This window comes from Zootoca vivipara, chromosome 1 (assembly GCF_965207765.1).
Source record: "Zootoca vivipara chromosome 1, rZooViv2.hap1.1, whole genome shotgun sequence".
NCBI lineage: Eukaryota > Metazoa > Chordata > Lepidosauria > Squamata > Lacertidae > Zootoca > Zootoca vivipara.
In genome coordinates, this window is record NC_142582.1 from 79,951,498 (window position 1) to 79,971,765 (window position 20,268).

General features: G+C 43.7%; 1 long non-coding RNA gene across 1 annotated transcript; it reads left to right on the plus strand.

Annotated features, from left to right (window-relative positions):
* The first annotated feature begins 2 nt into the window (after window positions 1-2).
* On the plus strand, window positions 3-13,094 carry LOC148687641 (uncharacterized). The gene is made up of 3 exons (XR_015949867.1): window positions 3-90; window positions 11,223-11,324; window positions 12,088-13,094. It is a non-coding gene; the product is annotated as an uncharacterized LOC148687641 (long non-coding RNA).
* Window positions 13,095-20,268: the final 7,174 nt, after the last annotated feature.

Below are 20,268 nucleotides of genomic sequence, written 5' to 3' on the forward strand. Positions count from 1 at the left end.
GTAGTCACGTGGCAGCTTGTAAGGCTGCTTTGCATTGTGGGAGCTGTAGTCCCTTCGTGAGCCTGACGGAGGAGGAAGCTTTAGTTACAGGTAGGTAGCCGTGTTGGTCTGAGTCGAAGCAAAATAAAAAAATTCCTTCAGTAGCACCTTAAAGACCAACTAAGTTTATATTTTGGTATGAGCTTTCGTGTGCATGCACACTTCTTCAGATACACTAGGAGGAGGAAGCTTGTTAGGCTGCTATGGGAAAGTACTGTACAGTATCTGTTTGGCAACGGAAGTCGTGAAGCTCATTTCCTTGGCGCAGCTCGTTCGTTTTTCCTTAACTTGCGCAAGAGAAGCTGTGTGACCCTGCGTAAATTTTACAGGGCTGATGAATGGCGAGATACTTAGTCTGATTATTAAAATTCGGGCTGCCTGCTTCGCAAGATGCAAATCAAACCAGTTGCTTAAATCCTTGACCGAGGAGAAAACGCAAGACGCGCGCGCGTGTGTGTTTACGTTGAGATCGCGTTATCTCCAGAAAACAAAGGGACTTAAAGAAGGAAAAACAACAGAAACAAAGGAGGCTGCTTTTGCGGTGTAATATCACCGATTCATCAAGTTCAGTATTAGCTCGGCATGATTTCTCTCCGGAGTCCGGGATTCCAAAGCAAGGAAACAACATCTGGAGATGCTAAGGATTGAATATTTTGCATGCAAAACATGCACTCTTCCACAATGTTGCAACCCTTCCCAGGCACTAGAAAATGATAACATGCCCATCGCTACTAGCTTTCTTTTGGGTGGGCGCTCATTTCAGCTCCAGGCTGTCATTATTTTGTGGGAGGGATTCAGCTGCAGCCTGACAAAACGGGCTTGCACAAGTGGAGTCAAATTCTGTGCTCTTCTTCAGCAAAGGCACGTAAGGAACATAGGGACTTTTTGTAGTAAAAATTGATGGGGAAATGCACTAGAAAGGGTGAGGTAGCAACCATAGATAATAGAATCCTAGAGTTGGAAGAGACCCTGAGGATCATAGTCCAACCCCCTGCAAGACAGGAATATGCAGCTGTCCCATACAGGGACCAAACCTGCAACCTTGGCATTATCAGCATTGTGCTCTAACTGAGCTATCCAGGTTTTTGTCGTTGTTTAGTCATGTCCGACTCTTCGTGACCCCATGGACCAGAGCACACCAGGCACTCCTGTCTTCCACTGCCTCCCGCAGTTTGGTCAGACTCATGTTCGTAGCTTCGAGAACACTGTCCAACCATCTCGTCCTCTGTCATCCCCTTCTCCTTGTGCCCTCAATCTTTCCCAACATCAGGGTCTTTTCCAGGGGGTCTTCTCTTCTCATGAGGTGGCCAAAGTCTTGGAGCCTCAGCTTCAGGATCTGTCCTTCCAGTGAGCACTCAGGGCTGATTTCCTTCAGAATGGAGAGGTTTGATCTTCTTGCAGTCCATGGGACTCTCAAGAGTCTCCTCCAGCATCATAATTCAAAAGCATCAATTCTTCGGCGATCAGCCTTCTTTATGGTCCAGCTCTCACTTCCATACATCACTACTGGGAAAACCATAGCTTTAACTATACGGACCTATCCAGGTTAGAAATTGTATAACTGCAGTGGAAACAAATTGGGATGAACTCTCAATAAACAGGTTGTCTGGAGGCAACCCAATAATTTTTTTTTTCTAATTTGTTGTGGGTTTAAAAAACAAGTAGCATGCCAGTAATATCTTGCCTGTGCCCTCATGGCTGCAAAGTAGTCAATAAATCCACAGATGTACAATACAGTATATGGTATAAAAAAGGGCGGCATTTAAATCCCCTGCCCCAATGTTTTAGTCCATAATTATGCTGTTACAGCCTACTTTTTCACTCTGCAGCTCTCACTCCAAAGTAAGTGCTCATGGGTTTAGGACAGTTTTCCTATAATGGCTTCACGTGAGTGGGAGAGGGGTGCCATTTGAGCTGTGAATTCTGTTTTCATTGTAAAGGGCTTTCTGAACAAGGGAAGGGTCCTTAGCTCAGTGGTAGAACACCTGCTTTGCATGCAGAAGGTCCCAAGTTCAACCCCTGGCATCTCAAGGTAGTGCTGGGAATGTCCCCTGTAGGAAAATAGAACAGGGGCTGGTTAATGTGGACAATAGATGATAGACCGAGGATAATTGGTAATTAGGCAGCTTCTAGTATTCCTGTTCCAGTAGCTGGATGTCTGAGTACTATTGGCATGTGACAACCTTCTTGCCCTCCCTCAGCCACATTGGTAGATGTGCTGTCTTCAGACATTCCAAGGGAAGTTAGAAGAAAGATTCAGAATAAATGCTTCCTGAGCACATTCTCTGTATACCTTAAATTACCGCCCGTCCCCCACCCATACTTAAGATCAGGGAGGAGCCCACCCTTAGACTGGCATCTCCAGCTGGGACTGGGAAATGCTCTGTGCGGAAACCCTGGAGATTTGCTGCCAGTGTTGACAGTAGCAAGCTAAATGAACCAATGGACTGACAGTATAAGGCAGCTCCGTATGTTCATCTTCTTACCTGATCAAGTCCTGTTGACTCTGGAGGGCTTATTTCAGACTAGACCTTTATAGGCTACTGCTGTTCAAACAGAGCAACAATGGAATCCAGCCACGCTCCACCGTGAACTACACATGTGCCTTAAAACAGTCCCCAGAAACCTCTGCCATGTGTTGGATGAATTCGGAAAAAGGCACCCTAAAGTGGGATATCTGAAAGCTACTGCTCTACGTCCTCGAGGCTAGTGGGTAAATCTTCCTATGCAATAAAAGTTCAGATCTCATTTCTGTGAGCAAGATCTTCTTCTGCCCTATTTAATTCATCTCTCTCCCACCTACAGTGCCTTATACATTACATATTCCAAAGGCTTCTTTATTTGTGCATATCTTTCAAACTGCTGGCAACACAGGTTTCATTTGCATTTTTCTCCTGAAATAAATCACAGAATGCATCTAACCAAACACACAAAAGTTGTTTGCACTGCATTGGAAATGCAGGACTTTCCTAAGGGATGGGCTTCTGTTTGCAGAAGTCCTGGGTTCAATTTCAAATTTCTCTAGTTACAAGAGTAGAAGAAATGTCGAAGAAAGTATAATTTCTCTTCTGTTTTTTTTTTTAATGAGCAGTAGGAAAAGAGATTCCTGAGGGAGCTGTTTGAGAGTATCATTTTACCATCTGCGGCCTCTTGAAATTAATTAAGATTGATCAGCTGTGAGGAGGGACCACTTACATGGATTCCTTTGAAACATTAAAGAGGCTTTAAGGAGACTGTGTAGTAGAGAGCATTATCTGCAATGTGAAAGGAAAAGGGCAGACATTTTCCATACAGGTTTTTGCACATAGGATTGCTATGTAGTTGGTTAACAGATTTCTGGATGTGCAGGCCCCTTGATTTCTCAATCAAAAGTGCGTGTGCAGAGTGCATATCTTTCTATACCTTGGACATATGTAATATTGATTTGCACAGTCTGAAGTTGTGGGTTCTTTCCTGACTCTGAATTGTTCTGTCTGGAATAACCCTGGTTAAATTCCTTGATTGTCCTGTGTGGTGTACTTCTAATGGTTGCTCTGTCATTAGAGTTCAAAATTATTTTGTTCATGGGGTGTGTGGGTGTATGATAGCAACCCTGACACTTCTGTTGAAAGGATTAAACGATTTTGAAGTGAATTTGCACACAGACAAGGGCTAACCATAGTTTTGGCAGCTGTGGGCTTGGTTGATGCCAGCAGAACTGGCTTTGTATATAGCAATCTAGTACTTCTTTTAAATAGATTTAGAGTTAACCAAACAGCATAAAAGTGTGTTGTGTAATATTGGGCTGCATTCAATCAACCTAAATCCTACTCAGAGCAGAACCATTGAAATTAAAGCACTTAAGCACCATGTCCATTAATTTCAATAGGTTTACTCAAAGGAGGACTAATGTTAAATACCACACATTGTGTCTATAATTATCTGCACATCTGGTGAATGCTTTACTCAACTCTTAAACAAGTACTTTGGTTAAAAAGGCGAAAATTCTGGTGGCAGTGCTGGACACTTTTATTATGTGGTTGATCTTGTCTCAGCTGCATTATACCCCACCCTGCTATTTTTCTAGAAAAAGAGGCCTCCCTTTTTCTCCCTTGTTCTCTTATCCACCTGAGAAGTGCTGGAACTGAGTCCTGGTGAGTCCCGGTGGAAAAAAGACACACACACAACTCACACCCTCATACACAAATACTGTATATTTCTGCGTATAAGACTACTTTTTAACCCAGGAAAATCTTCTCAAAAGTCGGGGGTTGTCTTATACGCTGGGTCGTATTTCTTATACGGCGAGTATATCCCAAACTCTATCTTTTAACTGGAAAAGTTGGGGGTCGTCTTATATGCCCGGAATATACAGTACTCTCCTGAATAACTTTTAAGGACATTGACTGAGACTGCTTCCACACTCAGATACTTGGCTTGTTCAACAAGGATGTTTTGCTGCCACCATTATCACTTTTAATGTGCTACTATTGCTATTTTCAGTGTTTCCCTTAAGGCATCGGTGTTGCTTATTAAACTAGCCACCACAAATATTTCCAAACTGAAGGGTCATACAAATAGGGCTAGATAACAGTATGGCTAGAATGCCTATTGCAGAGAAGAATATTTTTGTATTTAGCATTATAGTATAATGCGCTTGTTGTTGGCATCATTTGGACTCATTGATCAAGGTTGTGCCATTCCCAGGGATGCTTGCTTATTGATTGCAAAAGCTGGCTGACGTCTTTTTCAAGGTCTTGGGCTCCCTCTGGTTCCCCACTCTCACTCCATTCATCTCTTTGGACTGTGTTCTCTTTGCAGTGATTACTGCAGCTCATTGCCTGATGTCCGTTCATAGGAAATGCATTACCTTTTAACTTGATCGGATCACTCAGTCCTTGGGCTATTATCTAATTGCATGCTCTCACTCTGAAAGCTCTCACCCATCTTTCGGATATTATCTCCCTTCCTTTGTGGGTGGGATATAGAGGCAGCTTGACCCTCCTATAAGGGACAGCAAGGCAGCAGCTGCTTGAGATGGCAGATTTTGGATTTCATGAAATATATGGTAGCTGATGATTTTGCCCTATGGGGCACAACCTACAGGGAAGTCCCTACCAAAATGAAGAGCACTTGTGGTTTTGCATAGTCTCCATGCATTCCAATGTTGCTTGCATAGGAGAACAACCTCTCTTGGACCATCCTTTAAAAAAATCATTACTGGAAATTTGTAGCTAAAGATTTGGGTAGATAGTTAAAATCAACATGTCCAACCCGGAGCCTGGATTTTAGGTTGCATAAGCCTTGAAAAATGGGCATTCTGGGAAAGTGGCAGGGGTAGGACAGGGCATGGGAGACATATGCTGGGTCTTAACTTTGTTTAGCTCAGTCACACGATCTGGCAACCCAGCTGAACTTACACTGGCGAAAAGGGTGGCGTAAGTCAACATCTCTTTGAAAGGTTCATGGGACTGCATTTTGGTTGATTTGGGGCTACTGAGTGAGAACTACTATTTGCGCCACAGCAACACAGGAAGAGCAACTATCCTGCCTCCACACAGCTGTCTATGGTGTCAATGGGTTGGTGTTTTTGCTGGCCCCTACAAAGGGCAGCTTTTAACTGGCAACCAGCTTGCAGCAGTAGAGTCACTTTTATGCTCAATCTTAGCTTTGCTTCTCTCTACGAGGCACACACTGGAGAGTCAGGATCACTAAAGGCAGGACTACACATTTCTGGATTGTGATTGGTTTGGGGAGGAATGCTTGTGTTCTCAAAAGTGGTTCCAATGTAACTTTCAGAGATCCCCAGCTAGATGTTGGAAATTGAAAATAGATGTAATATCTGGCATAGAAGAATATCAGACCCAAGGTGGTTCTTTGGTCACCCCATATTAGGCCAACCATTAAAAAAATTGCTTTCCTAAGAGGAGGCTGAAAAAAGAGTGGTCTTTGCTGTTTCAAATGGTGACAATGGAACCTGTGGTTCTAGGAGCACTCAATTCCCTTACACTGTTATTGTGAGCAGATGTAACATTCCATAAGAGCTACCAGATGCCAAAATTTGGCAGGGCTTCAAGCCCTTTATTTTTGTGCAATAGGGATCTGATCCATTTAATGTCATCATGAAGAAGAGATACTCTAAAAGTTAATGGCTCTCATCTAGTACAAGGACTGGCTTTCCTCAACTGCGTTAAATTCTCTGCAATACTACCTTTCAGTTTAGGACCAGCCATGTTCTTGTGGCTTTCCAAAACACAAGATGTCCAGAGATGAAAAGGCAATTTACATTCGTTTTCAGCAATCCAGTATCCAGTGAACCTGCCCATGGCACGAGATCAGTCCCAAATCTAAGTATGGGTCCTTGGGGGACAATTTCACAAAGCAAAGATGAAAAGGCAGCATTATCATTTTAGAAAGAAGGGAATCTCATCATTCTCAGTGGGTTTATTTCCAAATAAACATGTTCATGGGTAGGGTAGCAATTGCAGTGAGCTTGCAGTGGGCAAATCCCCATACAGTATTTGAGCATGGTCCACTCACCCATCTTCACCTTATTGGCCTGTTTTTGTGCACGATAAATTTAGTGAAAGAAGCTAATGGTTGATTATGAGTTTATTACCTCATGTGAGGAAGTTTCAACTGAACTGATCATTGTAACAGGCTTCATATACAGGCATCATTGAAAGGAAAGATAAACCCATCTAAACTTTGTAGGTGAGGATGATACTGAAATTATATTTGTACTGTCCATGAAATGTAAGGTTTCTCTGTCCTTCAACTGATTAACATTTGGAAAATTTAGAAGAGAGATGGCAATGATGATCATTTCCAGTGGCTTCCAGATGCAAAGCCTTGATGAAAGTTTTTGCAGCTCACTTTCACTTTAAATATGATAATAGTTTGTGTCAGACAGGTAAAAGAAAAGAGAAAACTGTTCTCAATATGAACATGTACCTCTTGGTTTAAGACAAAAACAAATATCATGTAGAAGCAGCTGGAAGGAATTTCCTTTGCTTGACCGTGCCACATCTAAGCTACCAGATCACGTAAAGGGAAGTCAAGACACCTCTTGATATTATTTCATCCCCTAAAGGACTTGAGACAACCGTCCAACCTCTCTAGTACCAACCAATATGCAGCAAATGTTCAGCACAAACTATCCCAGTAAGGATTTAAGCTAATTGGGAGCTCCATATTGCTGCTGGTTTATAAAGTGTCTCATTATGGTTGTAAAACATCACCACTGATAGCATAATTCAAAGCCAGAGGTGCTCCTAGGAATGCCCCCTCATTTGAGGAAACTGAAAGCAGGAACCTTCCAAAGGACATTTTACATGTTTAATAGCACTTTCTCCTCTTTTTACACCCTCAGAAACACTGTGAAGCAGACTAGGACGAGACACACAGCATTCAAACAAAGCCTCCCACACGTTCAACGAAAGTGTGATGAGGAAAGGCCCTGCTGACCACACATTGACACTGATGCTCCCATTGATTGTGCTCTTCCTTGCAGCCTGTTGCAGCCATGCATTCAGTGGTCTGGGAGAGAGAGAGAGAGAGAGAGAGAGAGAGAGAGAGAGAGAGAGAGAGAGAGAGAGAGAGAGAGAGAGAGATGGCAGAAAATGGCTTCAGAGTCCTGGTGACTTGGTTTGTTTCAATATCATTTTATTGTGATTTTATTCATTTATTTAATTTTATTTGTATGCCACCTTAAAGGCGGAATATACATAAATAAACCTGTGGCTGGCTAATCAGGGGTTCCAGTTGGGTGGAAGAATCTGACAGCCTCCTTATCTCTAGTGCCCAAGTTGTGGGCAGTGATGGCATTCCTACTACATGCTTATGTGTTCATTGCATGTGTGCACTCCTTTTTTGGGGGGGGGTTGTAAAAAGAAGGTGCTGATACTCATATACATAAAAGTGTGGTGGGTGCCAACACAAACCAGCCCCCCCCCCAGTTCACATCTGATTTTTCTACCGCTACTAACACTGGCTCCCTGTTGTTGCTTTAATGCAATTAACCATTTTACTTGCTTTTTGATACATATCTCCTCTAATCTTGTTACATCCAACTGGCCAAATCCTTTAGAAACTTTAATTAATACCCAGAACCCTTGTAATATCATGATTCTTTATAGAAGGGTAAGACACCGTCAGGTCGATTAAGCACCCAATTGAGCCTGAGTTGGGGGAAATTGGTGTAGCGGTCTCTGATCAATGGAAACACTTCAGTTTAATAAAAGGTGAACGAAAGCAGGTTTCTGTTTGCCTTGGAACATTTGTTGTTGCTGCTGCTGCTATTGCAGCCCTTTGCAATTGGCAAATTAGGGAACTGAGCCAAGCTCGGAGAAGGAGGAAGGCAAAAATCGACTTGAAACGGAGGCAATTTTTAAACTTCCTTCCATGGAAAAGAGAAACAACAGAAGTGAACAACGTGAAGGAAAAGAATGTGATGGATGCTTGCTTTGAAGAAAGGTTTAAGAGTGCAATTCAAAATTTAAGGGTGGTGGGGCACAGCTGAAGGTGTTTAAACTGCTGATCTAATGCCCTGCTAGGCTGTCTGGCTGCTGCAATGAAAGTGATGTTGGAGGTGCATTCTTCTGACCCCCAGTCCATTTTGCAGTTGCTTTTTATTTTATTTTTAATTGCTCCTGGTGGAAACAATAGAATGGAAAGAAGAAGGGGAGATGTCAACCAGTCCCTGAGCCAAGTTCCTGAACTGTTTGCAACATGACCCCCACTTTTTTTTTTTTTTACTTAACTGATGTTAGAGACTGATGTTACTTAACTGATGTCAGTGTCACGGCCATGGTATGTGTGACAGTAGCTCACTTTCCTCAAAATCACTTACGATCCTAGCAATGCAGAAAGAGCACTCCAAAACTTCAGCTGTCAGTACTACAAATGTCTTCAGAACAGATTTCAGAGGAAGACAGCGCTAGGGAAAGGAATAAAACCCCAGAAAGTGACATGGCTATAATTACCTTGAGCCCATCCAGATTTGCAGTCAATGAAGTGAGCGCTAGTTCACGAAAAGCCCATAACAGAATTTGTACATCTTTAAGGTGCCACGACACCTTGTCATTTATATTTCTTATAATGTGACTCACCGTCATTCCAAAGACATGGTTGGAATTACCAAGCAGTGCAGGGGATAAGGAGAATTGGAGAGACCTGGGTTCAAATCCGCAGCCTTTATTTTAATTATTTATTGATTTAACGTATTTCCATCCCACCCTTCCATTTAAGCAAGAGAAACACCGCCACCACCACTCAGGGTGACTTGAAACCCAATTTTGAAAACAATCGCAAACATCTCAACAAGAATTTAAATCAGGCACCCCCAAACTTCAGCCCTCCAGATGTTTTGGACTACAATTCCCATCATCCCTGACCACTGGTCCTCTTAGCTAGGGATCATGGGAGTTGTAGGCCAAAACATCTGGAGGGCTGCAGTTTGGGGGTGCCTCATTTAAATACTAAAAGATGGCACAGCAGACGAGCACAACCTGGGCTAGTTCTATAAAAAAATGATCAGAAATACTTTCAGTTTGGCCTGCCAAAAGAGGAAGGTCCTCATCAGACGACAGCAAACCAGAGAGGAAGCAAGACAACTGCCCCAGGCTGGCTATTTAGGGGTGGGATTCAACCACATACCAGCAAACTCCGGTTGCACAATTACACTTGAGTGATTTTTGTGCAATATAGCCAATTCCCTGCAAAGCCAGACACTTTGTGTTTGGGAAATGATAGGGAAATGCACTGGAAAGTGTGGGAGGACAATGGTAAGACACAGCATTGTCTAACATCCCCATAAATCGGAACACATGCTCAATAAATAGCCTAACCTTCCTGTAACTTGTGTGCGAAGAAATCAGGAGCAATGCAATAAACAAGTTGTCTGAAAGCAACCACTGAGTAAGATGGTCCAACCCCCTAGGTGTTGCCACAGAGAAGGCTCACTGCTATATAGGTACCTGCCAAAATTATTTTGGATACCAGCAGGATTGTGAGTAGAGTCTCTCTAGTACAGGTGTAGGGAACCTTTGGCCCTCCAGATGCTGATGAATGACAACACCCATCACCCCTGACGATGCTTGCTAGGGCTGATGGGAATTGTAGTTTAGCAACATTTGGAGGGCCAAAGGTTCCCCAGTCCTGTTCTTGTGGATCTTAAAGAGCAGGCAGGCAACCAAAGACAGTCATTTAGGTGTCCTGGTCCTAATCTGTGTTTCAGAGCTTCATATAGCCATGAAGTTTGCTTGGCGCTCTTGGGTCCTTCATAATCTCTCCCTTTACCCTTTCTCACTGTGAAGATAAAAAGGAATTGAGCCGAGAAATGTGTGTGTTGCCCTGAGCCCCTTGAGAAAGGGCAGGCGGAAATGTAAAATATTTTTTTCGGAGGTAATATGATTTCAAAAGTTATTCCACCACATTACTCACTGTGTGCTTGTATAAACTTTAAAAAACACACAGTAAAAACAACAAGAACAAGGTTTTGCATCCAGGCAATTTAAACATAATCAGAAGGTCTGTTTTCTCTAACCAATATATATTATGTAAATTAAGAGGGTGGGGAAAAGGTATAATTACATTTATTTAATAAGACTTCTGCTACCATAATTTGCACGTTTTAGGCTTCTGGCTACATGCACACATCAGAAACAAATATAATAATCAGTACATGGTAACAGAAACAAAGCTGTACTAGAGTTGAGAATTAGGCTATGTGAATGAAACACAGCATTTAAAATTCCATTCTCATTACGTTTGTCTTTTGAAAGCATTCCTCTCCTTGTGACTTACCAAACCTCTTTATTTGTTAACCTCATCGCTTCCAGTCTTTGCCACGAGGTGTCACTGGTTTGCCCACCCATGGGACTTGCACGCTTCTGTCATCTTGTTCCCTTCCTGTTAAATAGAATTGAATGCCATTGCTCATTCTGATCGAAGTTGGAAATAAACAGCTAGACGTGGAAATGAATGCGACTTGTGGAAATGTTGATATGGAGCTGGAGGGAACGGTATCCCGTAAACATCAGCTGCTTAATTCTTTTTCCAGTTTTGAAAATAATGAATTTAGCCTGTGCTTGAGGCTCTGCCACACCATTAGGCAGCTGCTCCAGATGGCAGATATTGTGAACCATTAAAGAGCAGCACACTGTTAGTTATTTAATCGACTATGATATTTTTACTTCTGGTAGGTGCCATTTGGATTTTCTACCTCAGGCACCAAGCATCTCAGAATTGGCGTATAGCTCCGGACAGTGATTAGCACAAGAGACATAAAGAAGAATTCTCTAAAGGTGAGAGCTCGCAGCCTGCGCTGCATATATCAGGGGTCACCTCACCAACATGTTGCCCACAAAAACACCTCCCTCCCTGAAATTAAGCTTGAAAGGAGCATTCTGTTACTGTCAAGAGAACACGCCGTGGTGTGAGTTGCAGGGCATGTCATGTTTTCAAATGCCCCCCCCCAAAGTTAGCAACCCCTGGCATAGGTCAGTGCCATGGATTGGCTGGATGTAGAGGCACCAGCTGGAGAACCCCCAAGGGAAACCCCCCCCCCCAGGAGAAGAAGGTCAGAGCCAGGGGTCTGGCGTTGGGACGACAATGAGTGAGCAGAGGAGGAAGAGGGAGCAGACTGGAAGGAAGAGGTGTCAGAAGCAAAAGAGGGGTAACAGGGTTTAGTGAGCAGAAAGAGGCTGGGGCAGATAGCAGGACAGGCTCAGATGCAGAAAAGGAGGCTGGAGAGGAGGGGGCTAAAGAGGCAGTGATTAAGAATCCAGGGAGTCTCCCCATCCTGCTGAGACCAGCTCCACTCTCCTTTGGTCTCCTAGAACACAGAGAGAAATAAAAAGGGCAGAGGAGAGATTGCTTGCATGCAGGCATAATCTACATCTGCTTGGAAAAAAACCCTGGAGGGGAAGGGACCTAGGAAGTCCTTGTAGCTGCCTCAATGGGGCAAGAACAACTGGGAAGAGTTTCTGGGATCACTAGGTTTGCATTGTTTTGATTTTTGTGAATAAAGAGTTAACTTCACAGACAGTGTTTTTTTATATATTGCAGACCTTCACCTGACTCCAGCTCCTGACATTTAAACTGTGCTGATCTGGTATAAGCCTCAGTATAAAAATTAAGAAGCAAACAGATGAAATCAATGTTCCAAAACTCTTCTGGCCTCCGACCAAACAGATACGTACAAAATATAACACCAGATGAAACAATTCCCTCTCTTTTAAAAGGCCATATATTTGGGTAAAAATTCCATCTGAACCACAGTCTATTACGTGGTAAATGAAGCTTGCTTAGCGAAAAATTAATACAGGCATTTTCTCCAGAAAGCAAAACAGTTACCACTATGTACCAATTCATTATTCTAATTCCCATCCCTGGATCAGGAATGTTATCATAATTAACAGCAGCAGCTGTCTGGGGCCTGAAACTCACAGAGAGGCACAGAACGGAAGAGATGTGCTAGAGACATCAGGAGGAGATGTTTGCGTGGCGGCAGCGCCATCTGTCAATCTGTCACTCCTCTGCTCTTGGGGAGATGAGTCAGAGCTGTCTTCAAGCAAGTGTCTGAATGGCAAATGCTTGACCATTACCCCTCTGGCAGATTTTGTAGCTGTGCCACTCTTGAATGAGACCAGCAACTGCCACTGTGCTGCACCAACTCAGAAACAGCGAAGTGTCATCACAGCTGCCTGTATGTACTCCCTCTCATTGCTTGCCCAACTGGGGAATCATCATGGGATGCAGTCACAGTTGCCAAATCTTGGCCCATTCCACATATTCCCTGAAATAGCACCATAAATCCTGCTGCAGTGATTCGTTAACATGCTGTGAAACACTGAGGCTGCATCATCTTCTGCCAGGCGAGGTAAAGGGAACTTGCAAATTGTGGTAGAATGAAGATGGGGGAAAGAAGTAGGAGGGGGGTTATTGGTTTGTTCTGTTCTTGTTTTTATTGTGTGTTTTGCATTGCTATCTTGTTTTTTGTGCTCAAAATGCCCTGAGATCTTCCAATGCAGTATACAAATTTAATGATAAATAAATAAAGCAAAGAAGACAAAGAGGGGTGATCAGAACAAGAATTCCCTCCCCATTGTAAGGTTCCACTTGGATCTGGTGGAGGCTAAGATGCCTAGGTAAAGGTAACTGACCATTAGGTCCAGTTGTGGATGACTGGGGTTGCGGCATTCATCTCGCTTTACTGGCCGAGGGAGCCGGCATACAGCTTCCGGGTCATGTGGCCAGCATGACTAAGCCGCTTCTGGTGAACCAGAGCAGTGCACGGAAATGCCGTTTACCTTCCCACTGGAGTGGTACCTATTTATCTACCTGCACTTTGACGTGCTTTTGAACTGCTAGATTGGCAGGAGCTGGGACCGAGCAACGGGAGCTCACCCCGTCGCGGGGATTCAAACCGCCGACCTTCTGATTAGCAAGCCCTAGGCGCCACCCCTGTCCCATGCCTAACCACCCCCTTATTTATGAAGTCATTTATTTAGATTTTTAGCTGGCCAGATCTCAAGTGCCCTGGGCAGATCTATGAGTATATTAAAACATACAAAACCTAGCCAGTTAAGATTAGTGGAAGAAACAGATTGCCATTGTTATCTGAGATAGTCAAGAACACATTATTTTCAATGACTTGCCCAAGCGCATAAAGCAAGTCGGTGTCAGAAGAACTAAGTGCCCTGGTTAGGCAGTGTGGTGGTACAGTTCTTTTGTACAAAGACCTCAACTCTCACCTTACCATCCTTTTTTTCTGCTCAGAAATCCACATGTAAGACTAGAACTTTGGGAATCTTCCTCAGTTTGATCTGCGCCAAGGTCTCTCCCTGGGATGTTGCGCTCTTGTTTTTCTCTGGCTGGTACACTGAGCAGAGAAGCTGATTTCATCCCTCATTGTCACAATGAGGGTATTATATTCTGAACTTTAATTCAAAACACCATTCAACAAAGAGAATCTTGTCACGCAGTGCCAGGGCCTGTACTGAGATCTTAAGGCACAATCAGTCCTAACTTATGCTAGGTGCATAAATGGTTTCCTTGCTGTCTGGTTAAGTACCGCTTCCCACTTAGGGTCCCATTGCTTTGATAAGAGAACGTATTTCTGGCATGCCATCTGCATTATAGTGAAGGTTTCCTGTTTATTTTACATATCCTCTGGGCCTTTGCAAGAAGTATTTCCCTCCGACAAGCTGAAAGACAATATAGATGCATCGTTTTTGTGTGTTAAGTCAGGGCTGGGGAATATTTGACTATGTGCACATTACTGGCTTACAATGCAGGCTGGCCATTCTTTTTCTCAATTCAGCTCGTTTTCGGCAAAATACAGTATTTCATAAGACGCGACAGGATCAATACAAAATAGGTATAGATTGTGACTAATGTCGTGTGTACACGGCTTCCCAAACCAGCGATGGTAGTGCACTGGATGCAGAGTAAATGGGCCACATTCACACCATACATTTAAAGCACTATGATACCACTTCAGATGGTCATGGCTTCCCCCCAAAGAATTCTGGGATATGTAGTTTGTCAAGGGTGCTGAGAGTTGTTAGGAAACTCCTCTTAATCTCACTGAGCTACGATTCCCAGAGTTCCCCGTGAAAAGGGATTGATTGTTAAACAGCTCTGGGAAGGGAATTGGCATTTCCTAGCAACAGCAGTCACAAAATTAAAAGACGCCTGCTTCTTGGGAGAAAAGCAATGACAAACCTAGACAGCATCTTAAAAAGCAGAGACATCACCTTGCCTACAAAGGTCCGTATAGTTAAAGCTATGGTTTTCCCAGTAGTGATGTATGGAAGTGAGAGCTGGACCATAAAGAAGGCTGATCACCGAAGAATTGATGCTTTTGAATTATGGTGCTGCAGGAGACTCTTGAGAGTCCCATGGATTGCAAGAAGATCAAACCTATGCATTCTGAAGGAAATCAGCCCTGAGTGCTCACTGGAAGGACAGATTGCAAAGCTGAGGCTCCAATACTTTGGCCACCTCATGAGAAGAGAAGACTCCCTGGAAAAGACCCTGATGTTGGGAAAGATTGAGGGCACTAGGAGAAGGGGACAACAGAGGATGAGATGGTTGGACAGTGTTCTCGAAGCTACAAACATGAGTCTGACCAAACTGCGGGAGGCAGTGGAAGACAAGAGTGCCTGGCGTGCTCTGGTCCATGGGGTCACGAAGAGTCAGACACGACTAAACGACTAAGCAAGCAAGCAAGCAAGTAACTCTCTGCACCCTTAACAAACAATGGCTCCCATCATTATTTGGGGTGGGGGTGGGGATTCATGACTGTTTAAAGTGGAAGATGGCATGGTGTGAAAGTGGCCACAGTCTTTTATCAGCCTGAGGGCCACATTCCTTATGGATATCCTTTCAGGGGCTGCATGCCAGGGCTAGACAGGGCCAGAGGCAATGGATGAGGCTCTTTTGTACAGTGGGCTGCATTCCAGCCCCCCAAAAGCCAGAGGATCCTACATGCCCCCCTCCATCTCTCCATCCAAGCAAGCAAGCAAGCAAGCAAGCAAGCAAGCAAGCAAGCGAAATTAGCACAGCTGAATGACACATTGAAGCCAGGCAAAATCACTTGAGGGCACAGAGCAGGGGCAGAGAGTGCCATGGCCTAGAGAGAGCCCTGAGGGCCAGGCAGAGAAGCCTGGAGGGCCACAGGCAGGCCTGAAGTTCCCTCTGTGTTAAGTGAACCTGCAGCTTTGCGAGCAAGCCGCTTAAGCACTATCCTTTTTGATCTACCGATTGGATGATGTTCGTCGAGAAAAGCAGGAGGTTAACGATGCATGCAGAGGAAGCGCTGTGTTGGAAAAACACGCCACATTTTCATGGAGGAATATTTGCACACAAACACACTCACCTTTTTTTGCTGATGTGGGCATTTCAGGAAGCACAGCTCTTAAGAGACCTGCATCCCATGTCGCTTAGTTTAGCTCAGGAAAGCACGACCCACAGTCATTTTCCCTCTCGGTCTTCCTGTGCTAGGAAATGTAAAAACAGCTATGGTGTTTCTCAACTTCCTACAAATGAAGGTGACCATATAGAGCCGGTCCTCTTCCTTCCTCTCAGAACCCTCTGATGATACATTACCGTATTTCCACTACAAGATGCCAATGTTGCTGTGAAGGAAACAATGTAAACTCATTAGTGTAACGCAGAATAACTTTAAACGGGCATGTGTGCAAGTTAGGCCTACATGAGGCCAGGAGGTCCTCCCACCCACATGGCATGCATTAAGCTAAACATGAAATTAGCTGCCCAAACTACATACCTACAGTAGTGCCAGATTTCACAAATGATTGTAAACTCATCTATAAATTTACAGGAAATGGCTATAAAAATGTGTCACACAATATTTAGCCACACCCCTCCCTGGCTCTCCTTTGACCTGGCTGGAATATGTCTATGAACTGTAGTATTGCCTTTGCCTGGGTGGAGAGATATAAGTGTTGACACCTCCAGTGTTTCTGTGGCTTGCTTTGCACAGGGAAGAATCCCCAACCACCATTGGCATGTAACCACTGAAATGCCAATGGGTTGCCCATGTTGGAAAGCCCTGAAAAGTGTTTCCCCACGCTGGAGATACGGCACTCTCAAATTAACCTTGGGAACTGTAGTTCTGCCAAGATTCCATCACCTTTGTAAAGTCCCAGGAATTTACTCTTAATTCAATTTTGTTTTTGTTTTGTGCACCACTCAGTTTTTAGGTCATGTTTATCTTATTATTAGGAAAGTTTATTGAATGTTGTTGCATTTTTTATTGTTTTTATGTAAACCACTTAGAGACTTTTATTATCTGAAGCAGATAAATAAATAAGTAACTGACCTAATCGATCTAGAATAATGGACCAAGTGGATAATGGTATTTCAAGCAAGGTGTTTCTAAATCAATGAATGCTTTAATAATGATAATGGGCATTTTCTACCTTTCTTTGCCTAGTAAAATCAATGTAAAATGTCACATAATTCCTCATTTGCAGTCATGTCGCTTCTCCCATCACGGCGCTACATTGTTAAAAGAAGTCTCAGTCCGTCAAATTCCTTTCCGCACACAAATTGTTAAAGGCACGGGAGCTCTGGTGATCCACATTAATTCTGGCAACTCTGTTCTCCACAAAAGGCTCTAGTCTGCTCCATTTTCCTGATGCATGAGACAAGTGAAGTAGGAAGCAAAAAAAAAAGTGCCACATACATACAGGGAAGGGATTTAGCTCAATGGGCAGAGGACGTGTTTTGCATCCTGAAGATACCAGCTTCAGTCCTCAGCATCTCTCAGGGAAGACTAACTGTTTGAGACCCTAGAGAGTTGTTGCCAGTTTAGACAGAAGGGGGCTAGTTGAATCAATGGTCTGATTCAGTTTAAGGCAGCTTTGCATGCTCATTCTGTTCTGCACGTTCATTTCTGAATTCCCCTTCATTTTTCAGACTGTGCAGAGGAATCCCAGAGTAACATTCCCCATTGTAATTCTGCTTAGAATCTGCAGCATCTAACACATGCAGGAAAGCAGGGCTAGTATGATTAACTGGAACTGAATCTATGCCCTTAGACGGAGAACAGGATACAGGATGACTGTAGTACGGCCTGCACTTCCTGGATGGAAGTCTGGTCAAAGGGGGTGGCATGCTTTCTTCCGGGGCTATTGTTCATTCTCAGCCTTAAGCCCTAGCCTTTCTTATTTACCTATCCGGACCGACCATCTGCTTGCATATTAGATGTTGTTTGTTCCATAAACAATGGCATCTCATTGTGATGATAATATATGCACTCTAGCTATGCACTTCCTTATCTTCCTAAGTTTATCTGGCACATTGGCTTTCTTGTGCCATTGCTAGCAGAATGTGAAATATTGCGACATTTGGTTTCTTTGTGCAACAATAAATGAAGAACGTTCACCGACAAGGAAAGCATTCGGATTATCTTCCACTTTAAACAGTAATGAATCCCACCCCCCACCCCAAATAATGATGGGGCATTCTAGGAAAATGAAGATGGTGGGCAGCCTCAGCCAGAACTTCACTTTTCTGCACCCTAGTACCATAAATGTTAAAACAGTGCAGGAGAGTTTGTTGTGGGAACTGCTGTCAGCCCCAATGGGGCTCCTGGGCTCCTGACCATGCCAGGTGCTGAAGGTGGGTCCACATTAGGGATGTGTGAGAGTTTCAGTCTGGTTTGCATTAAAAGGGGAACTTACCTAATTCACACTTTCTGAGATCATCCATGAACTGAAACATCACCACCCTTTGAATTTTGCACATCTCCAAATTTTGCAGTGCAGTTCTTCAGCAAAGCATTGTCTACAAAAATCCCCTTTTTAGAAGTTTTACAAAATATACAACACAAATAAAGACCCAGATATCAGTAGCACAGAAGGATCTATAGCAGGCATCCCCAAACTTTGGCCCTCCAGATGTTTTTGACCACTGGTCCTGTTAGCTAGGGATCATGGGAGTTGTAGGCCAAAACATCTGGAGGGCCGCAGTCTGGGGATGCCTGATCTACAGAGTCTGCTTCTGATACTGCAGAGTAGTTATATTAAAGTATAATAACTATAAGTCGTGGGGCTGGGAGCTGGGTCTGCGCCCTTGGTGGGGGCTAACTTCACTAACTCCTAGGGATGCCTTTGGACCTATAGTATCCTGCATTGCATTTTGATAGCCTATAACATTCTGTTATAAAGCAAACAAACCCAGCATTTTACACAGAGCTGGAATTATGAGAGGCACTCTCTTAAACAGGGCAGTTTTGAAAAAAAGTTCATCTGGCGAATGCAAGACCATTATGCAAGGCCAAGTGACTGTGTGTGTGACCACTTAGGTAGGCTTGGGACTGGCAGACTAAGTCTCTTTATGGAGAGAATAAAATCTGGGAGTTCAAATGAACTATTCACTTGTTATGTGCATAATTGCTGTAGGTGAGTGTTCTTTGTGTTGTAAAGGGTAGGATAGTCCTGTCACGAATAGCGAAAGGGCATCATTTTCCCATGGGAACTCACAGTTGTGGAGTAACAGTGATTTAGTCCAGGAAGCTAAGTTCAGGGTGAAGCACTTCTGGGGGACACCTTTTTAAAAAGAACAAAACCAGAGAGCAGCCACCCAAATTATGTTATGCAAGAGTGGCAGAAAATTCAAAATTCAGGCTCCAATCTGCTAAATTTTATATGAAGCTTGCAGAAGCAAATGTTATAGGCTATTAAGGGAATGGGAACAATCAAGCTAGTGAAGCGGATAAATTTTGAAAGGGATACAGTCTCCAAACCTGCCTACGTTTCCTAGTGTATACATGCAGAATATCAGTTTAGTTAGGTACTACCTCTTTGCTCAATTGCGATGCTTCAGTGTCTATGTTGTCTTTACAAGGGAGAGAAAATCAGGACAACTTGGCCACACCTCTGTAACCCCACCAGCCATACTCTCTAACACAGAGGTCAGCAAACCTTTTCAGGGGGCCGGTCCACTGTCCCTCAGACCTTGTGGGGGGCCGGACTATATTTTTTTTTGGGGGGGGGAAACGAATTTCTATGTCCCACAAATAACCCAGAGATGTATTTTAAATAAAAGGACACATTCTATTCATGTAAAAACACCAGGCAGCCCCCCCTCAAATAACCCAGAGATGCATTTTAAATAAAAGGACACATTCTACTCATGTAAAAACATGCTGTTTCTCGGACCGTCCGCAGGCCGGATTTAGAAGGCGATTGGGCCGCATCAAGCCCCCGGGCCTTAGTTTGGGGACCCCTGCTCTAGCAGCCCTGCCAAGTCCACCAACCACCAACTACCACGTTACATCTGGGCCTTGCACTGATTGTGGTTTGAGCCTGTAAGATTGACACTCCTGCAAATAGAGATTCAACAGATTCTTGCAAAAGTGTTTTTGAAGACATTGGCACTCTGTTCCCTTTGACCCTGCATAGGCTGCCCTGAACTTTTCACCACTCGGGGAAGAAGGAGAAAAACAAACAATATTATCGCAAGGAAGGTGTGGGTGTTTTGACAATTAACAGGAAGGCAGAAAGGCAGCGGTCCAGATATTCCTAGAATTCAGCATGGATGGCTGAAACCCATACCACTTGGACTCTTGGAAAGGGAGAACAAATAAACAAAAACGGGGAAGCCAACATGTGAAAGAGCATCTACAGTGTCAACATCAGGAAGAATGAGCCATCTTTCAGCAAAGGTAAAGCAAGTGGGGAAAGAAGACATCCTACAGGGGTCCCCTCCTTT